Source organism: Homarus americanus, unplaced genomic scaffold (assembly GCF_018991925.1).
Source record: "Homarus americanus isolate GMGI-L3 unplaced genomic scaffold, GMGI_Hamer_2.0 scaffold7626, whole genome shotgun sequence".
Taxonomy (NCBI): Eukaryota; Metazoa; Arthropoda; class Malacostraca; order Decapoda; family Nephropidae; genus Homarus; species Homarus americanus.
This window is the reverse complement of record NW_024718273.1, coordinates 18,365,405-18,372,931: the sequence shown is the minus strand read 5'-3', so window position 1 is coordinate 18,372,931 and position 7,527 is coordinate 18,365,405. Positions and strand designations below refer to the sequence as shown.

Here is a 7,527-nt window from a genome sequence, read left to right as displayed (position 1 = left end):
TGAAATAATGCATCGAAACCTTGCAAAGTCAGAGATTGGATTACAGTACTGTACATTTAAAACCAATCACATTAAGTAGCCAATAACAAACCTTATGAGAAATGTACACAATCACCAACAATATTGTAGATTTATAACATGAGAATGTAGCAATACAATACCAGTCATTAAAATACATCATCATATTAAGCTGAGGAAGTAAAGAGCTAAACCTGATGAGGTATATCACACTTAATGATTGGGGGCATCAGTTAAGGCCAACACTGAGGTTCATGTTTCATATGACATTAGCTACAGTTAAGGCTGTTTGACATTCACAGTTACATATGTTGTAGTACAGTACACTATATGAATGACTGAAATAAGAGACTAGGAAGATACTGTACTAATATCAACATTTCAAAAGACAATTTAAACACACACCATGAAATATTTCACAATAGAGTGTACCACAACATGGATACTGTATTTGGAGCCATGTTGAGGAACACATTTATTACAACAAGAAGAATTAATTAATGAAGGGAGATGGGTGGGTGAGTGGGTGTATACCTGCTCTTGACAGTGACCAGCCTGGCATTATATGATGAAATGGCTTGTGAATAAAAAAAAAATAGTGTGTGGGTGTGTTTAGGTGTGGTATGTACATGTTTATGTTTGAGTGTGTGTGTTTATGAATAAGTGTGTTTATGTTTGTTTTTGTGTGTATTTATGTGAGTTTATGCATATGTGTGTGTGTGTTTAAGTTTGTGTGTGTTTATGTGTGTGTATGTTTATGTGTGCCACACTAAATAGAGAAATGACAAGTACAATATTTTTACAAACAGTTGCCCCTGAATCCATCATTTGGTAAGACGTAAAACACTTTAATTTTCCACAATTTATGTCGGTAATGTATGCTGTTTGTACAAGAGGCCCTTAAATGTTGTGGTTTTATCCTCCAGGAAGATTCTGACCATTCTCAGTACAGTATTACCCCGCTTTACGCGGTTTCCTGCTGATATCTCATATCCGTGCCCGCCAAACCGAACTTTCATAACGCGTTCATCTATTCATATCTTGGGGAAGCGGCGTGGGCACGATTGCGCACAAGGTCGCAGTCATCAAAACATCCGAGTTCTTCACCCGCCACCACCACAGCCGCCCAAGTCAGTGATAGTGATAATTATAGTGAGGATATGGACTTATGTGGACTTTGAGGGTTTGACAAAGAGGCCCTGCAAGCCTCTGTGGTGGATAGTGATATTGATACAAGTGATACAGGTGAGGGCCAATAATCTGCCTCTGCCTCCCGGAACCAACCCCCATCTCCCGTGGCCCAGCCATCTTTTCTACTAATTAAGTGTCAAAACCTAATATTATTGATATTTTTCTTAATTAATAATTATATGTGCATACCATCATAAAGTTAAGATAATATTTTTACTACAACATAGTTGTGTGTTGTCAAAAAGTGGAGTTTGGGGGTCGGGCCAGTCTCTATTGGAATTAATCCCATATGTTCTGTTGTTCACTTAACGCGGTTTCTTAACGCGGTACCCTGTGGGTTCAATTGACCGCGTAAAGTGAGTACAACTGTACAGCACTGTATGTTTATCTCATTCATAGATTCCCATCCCCAAAAGACAAACAACCCCAGAGAACCACCACCATCACCACCTCCACCTATTGTATCACCACCTCCATCATCACCTACCACCTCGATCATCACCTACCACCTCCATCACCACCTCCATCATCACCTACCACCACCATCATCACCTACCACCACCATCATCACCTCCACCTATTGTATCACCACCATCACCTCCTACAACAAAGGAGGAGTTGGAAAGATGGAGTGAAGGAAGTACAGTACTGGATATGAAAGGGGTGAGCACCTAGAAGCAGTACTCCATGTGAACACCAGAAGAGCACAGCATGTCACAGTAAGGTAGTTAAGAGTGAATGGATGAAGATGTGAGAAGAGACAGTTAGTGTTTGCTCTGGATTACGTCCACCTGTAGTATAGCATAACAAAATACAGTGAAACCTCCATATAACGGACTTATCTCTTCATGTAATCCGTCAGACGGGAATTTCACATCTAACGAACCCTCGATATAATGGACTTTCTTCACCATTAAATAGAGGTTTCACTGTAATAAAATTATTCTCTACTTTGACACGACTTAATACTACATTGTACTGTGTCGTCTATGTTTCCTGGGAAAATATGTCGAGTTAAGTTAATTTACGGAATCTACGTGATTACTTCAGTGTACATACAATGAGATGAAAGTCAGTTCAAGGATTTTAGTTGCCTATGTACCTTAACAAGATGAGCAGCAGGTAACTGTAGAAGGAAAATGCATGCCAGGATATATTTTCACCATCACACAACATGAGCAGCTGAGAGGGTGGAGGAAGTCTGGATGAGTGATGATGATGAACAGGGAGATGACAATAACAGTACGTCCATGTACAGTAGCTAAAACAACTATCTGTGCATACTTTGAGGGATACAATATGAGACCACGGACGATAAATTTTGGTATGTGACGGCTGTCACTAGTCACGCGTAAAATTTCGGAGCATATCGACCCCCACCTGCACAGATAGTTGTTTTAGCTACTGTACATAGATTGAAATTGGAGAGGGAAGGAAGGAGGGAGGATTTTCAACCCATCTGGGTGAAGTCTTCTCACACTGTCTACATTATCAAATATAATAGTACTATAAATTTAAGTTGTTATTTTTCATACTTTTTTCTATCAATGGTTTCCCTTATATTTTGCTTACACAACTGTTTTTCATTACCAAATCTTTATTTTTATGACAATTTCATTTATATATTTTTTATAAATTATGGGTATGAGAGCCAGCTATGTGCTTGGTGGTTGATGTAACTTGCTTTTCAAGTTTGGAGGAAAGAGACTGTCAACCCCATCTTCTATATTCAGTCACTAAAAAGAAACAAAACCAGGGTTTAGGGTCTCTGTTGATGGTGAATATTACAGTAAATACCTGTTTTATTTCCCTAATTTTCTCTTTGATTTAATATCAAACGGAGGTGTTATTTTATTAAGATATTTTTCATTAGAGAAGTTATGAAACAGTGTTATGAGGTCAGTAGAGGTCCAGCAACACAACCCATCTAATACATGCAATAAATGACTGCCTCCATGAGAGCTTTTTTGGACCACACTTCCCACATTAACTGAGGGTCACCTGTACTACCATATACAGTACCGGTATATCCAATAATTTTCTCACATCTCTTCTATGTATTCTACAGCCTTAACAATATTCTGTGCTCTACCTTTTATCAGAGATTGTCATTCATGTTTCCTTCTTGCACAGTGTTTTGATTAATTACATCCTCCCCACACGGTATTTTGCTGCTCAGATCTCTAAGAAGGTTGATGAGGGCGTGTGGTGGGATGTTCTGGGCCAGCAGATCCATTACAGTTCTGAAATTATAGGAACATGCAGGTGAATCTATGACAATGATGGCAAAACATGTGAAAAATGTACAATATAATCAAGTTTAGTTTCTTCACAAATCTTATATCCATAATTCTGTTATTCAGTAATCTCAAAATCATCAAGAACTCAATTCCAAACTTTAACAATGAAATTGTACGAACTTGAACAGCTGAGGATGTATAATGATGCCGGCAGCTCTCACCAAGTCAAAAAGTTGTCGTTGCTCTGAATTCAAGTTGTTCTTTGTTACCAACGTGTACAGATGCACCTCACTCATCTTGATGCTAGAAAATGGTACAGTACAGTACAGTATATAGCTTCAGTATACTGTACATATAACAGAATTCCTCAAAATAGTACTGTATCCTAACAAAATTTGGAACAGGAAACTATTAACCATAGCAAAAAATAACTATAATTACAGTTTCACTGTTAAATACAGTAATACCCTGTACATGAAGATTTAATCACATAATTGGCAAAAAGATCCCAACACTATTCAACTTAAGCTAATCTAACCACCATAACTTGGGTTAGGCTGCTTCAAGCATCACTAATAAATCATACTATGTAGCAGTATATTTGGTAAATTTTTGAAGAGTTCTTGTGGATGAAATGAAACTTCCCAGATGTAAACATTGGTTATGGCATCGTAGCACACGAGTATTCAGGAAATTTACAGTAAAAAATAATAATTAGAAAATATTCCTCCCTAAACTTTGTGGACCTTTCATGAGAAGGAAACCTCTTCATCAAGTTGTGATACTCAAGAACATTTTCAAATCTTAAATTTCATTCCCCAAATACAACAGATGACTTTAAACTTACTGGATATTATTTATTATTATTGCAAACTCGTTTTGGATATAAACAGGCTTTTTTAGGCTGTTTTCACTTGTGATGTTTTAACTAAACTTCAACATACAGGTACATAGAAAGTCATTATTTTGGAGGAAATGAGAAAAAAAAAAATACTGCTTCCCATCAGTGGTGGCAAGTAGGAACTGACCAACAGCTGATGTACATTTCACTCCCCATCATGCCACCTTCCCACACCCACAATGCACTAGGTCTAAGATAGGTTAGGTAAGTAAGGTTAGGTTACTTAAGTTTAGTAGGTGTCAATTTTCCCAAAAGAAATGAAGGTCAGATTCGACGAAAACACCAAAATACACCAGAAAATCATGTCTTCGTGTCAAAATAAAAAAAGGCAGTAATACCTAATAATTCCCATATTTTTTTTATGGAAACATTTTGCCCCTATATCAGTAAGAGTCCATCAGTTTATCATAAAATTCAGGGAAATTACCCTCACCAGTTACTCGTTGTACACTACAAAATTTACCTTGACTGCAATCTACTCACTAATGCCTAATAATAAAAGGCCGTGGATATTTGTCCTGTTGCCAGTTTTGTAGTTTTTTTTAGACTAACCAGAAGTTGATAAAATTGGATGAAACTTTGTGGAAACGTTAATTACAATCATTCAAATAGATAAATGGAAACGAGAAAGCACACAACCTATTAGAACTTGACCTAACCTACAGTAACAGCCAAGAAAACTTTGGTGAATTTATAGTAACACACTGGTCTTTATTTCTGTATTAAAAATATGCATCTCGTAATGTTTACACAATTCTAAGAAATTTTTCTTCAATCATATTTCCACAGGAAATTAAGAATAACCGAGATATTAATTTTTCAAGATTATTACTTTCGCTCAGTCACAAGTGTCGTCATGATTTGTTTACTTATGGCGGAGGTGGTCTGACCCCCTGCTCATGCATTGCTCTAGGCCTCCGTCTTCGCTCTTTAAGCGCCTGGGGCATGAACAATGGGTTAGGTTGGGTTGGGTTTTCTTGAGTAAATTTGCATTAGTTCACACATGTTAGAAAGTTAAAACTATATTTTTCTAGTGTATTTTTGTGTTTTTATTGGTTTTGACTTTCATTTCTGTTGGAAATAGCCTTTTTTTTTTAGTTATTGGGGGTTTTGGGTGGGGCGGTTTCCAACCAAAATTATGGCCAATCGAATACAAAATACACTGAAAAACACTAGTAAAACAGGCATATAAACCTGACCTGATCTGACCTAAAATAATCTAACCCAACCACTCACCATATGATGGAATCACTTATTTCTTACCTTATTGGCCTGGTTCTGGTTCATCGTTCGATTCTGATATTAGTACAGGTGAAAATGGCACTTTTCTTTGAAACTACTGACGGAGTACCAACGTCTCTTCTTTGTCTTGGGAATAAGGAACGAGTTACCACAATGCCACATATGTTGGTCTTGACGATACATATATATCCCTTCTTACACTTAGGACACTTTACTGAGGTCGGGAGAACACCATAAGATTTAAAAAATAATATAACTTAATTTTTTTTTCCAAAGGGCACAATCAACTCCATATAATTGAAGTGACACCCATCGCAGACTTCAACGGTCGGAAATGAATATGAATGTCAAAATATGAGAACCAAAAGAAAAATCGAATCTGATTGAGCCAAAAATACAGCGAATTAAACCAAAAATCATTTTAATTGGTGGGAGGTGAGGTAGGCGACAATGGCGGAAGATTTAAGGAAGAAACTAGAGAAATATCTGGCATGAGCTACCTCCGTTATTATACGTTTGAGACGGTAATGTAAGAGAAAAAAATTATCTTTAAATTTAGACGTCTTATTCGAATATGATAATAGATTTGGGGTAGGAAAGTTGTTAGCAAAAATACCAACATACATAGGGATGCTATAAATTGACCCAAACTTTTAAAACATACCTAACGACACTGAATGGATTCTTGTTTCCATTTATCTATTGAATATATTGTAATTAACGTTTCCACAAAGTTTCGTCCCATTTATCGACTCCTTCTGTGTTAGTCTAAACAAAGACCAAACTGACAACAGGACAAATATCCTCGGCGATAACAAAACTTAAGAGTGTTGTATTCAGTACCACAGATAAAATAACTACAATAGTTACCTATATTAGAAGCTGGGTACGTCCTTATTTGATAGTTTTCTTTATAGTTTTCAAGCAATGACGTCACTGACCACCACCACAGCTGATCAACACAAACAACCAGAGAGGCCGAGTATAAACAGGGATCATGACGTGACCACATGAGCAATGGGTTTATTATTGTTAATGGCTTATATATATATATATATATATATATATATATATATATATATATATATATATATATATATATATATATATATATATATATATATATATATATATATATATATATATATATATATATATATATATATATATATATATATTTTTATACCTGATGGCAGGTTGGGGTAAACCAAACGGTGTCCCCCCCAGCTCACACCCAGGGTGCCAGAACAGAAATGCAGTAGAGATAAGGGGATTGGGCACAGCTCTGGTGACCCAGGTGCTATCAGGCATGTTGAAGTACTGGTTAGTTTTACGACTGGATGCCCCTTCTAACACTAACCCACAGGTGGCAAGGCAGGACACAACTCCCTGAGGTAACCAAAGACTACCTGCCTATCCATGAAAAGGATCTGAGAAGTGAATAACATGTTTATATCAGAAGAAATTTATTCTAGTGATATGGAAATGTAATAGAATCTACATATTGTTGATATAACAATGACTTTACTCCACAGTCACTGTCACTGGACGTTACAAAATCCAGAAAATTTACATATTTGTGACAAACAAAAATTTAGGGGTGTGTTGCTGGGTATTCTATACTGTACTCATTATATTCGATATGATATCTGATTCAGAATAATGACCAGTGTAGTTTTCAGTATACATATAGCAATATTTCACATTCATCATTATTTTCTGGTCACACTGTATGCACATTAAATTGTATGCAACTTTTAAAGAAGCACACAGTACATTATACTGATATTCCCAGCAATATAAAATTTATATAAAAGTTGAAATTCAACCACACAAGTACTGCATAACCCTAAAACTAATAAAGACTGACTTTGACCTAAAAAAATATACAGGTAAAAGAGAAACACGAATTTGGTTGTCCGTCTTATGGCTTGA

The 7,527-nt window shown here is 36.3% G+C and overlaps 1 long non-coding RNA gene across 2 annotated transcripts; it reads right to left on the bottom strand.

Annotated features, from left to right (window-relative positions):
- Positions 1-1,490: 1,490 nt before the first annotated feature.
- LOC121859515 lies at positions 1,491-6,554 on the bottom strand. Of its 2 annotated transcripts, none has more exons than XR_006087661.1 (5): positions 5,614-5,788; positions 3,630-3,752; positions 3,302-3,452; positions 1,731-2,945; positions 1,491-1,659 (listed from the first exon to the last, which is right to left on the bottom strand). It is a non-coding gene; the product is annotated as an uncharacterized LOC121859515 (long non-coding RNA). The 2 variants fall into 2 exon arrangements; XR_006087660.1 differs by lacking the exon at positions 5,614-5,788 and adding an exon at positions 6,463-6,554 and having other exon boundaries at positions 1,492-1,659.
- Between the last annotated feature and the right edge of the window lie 973 nt (positions 6,555-7,527).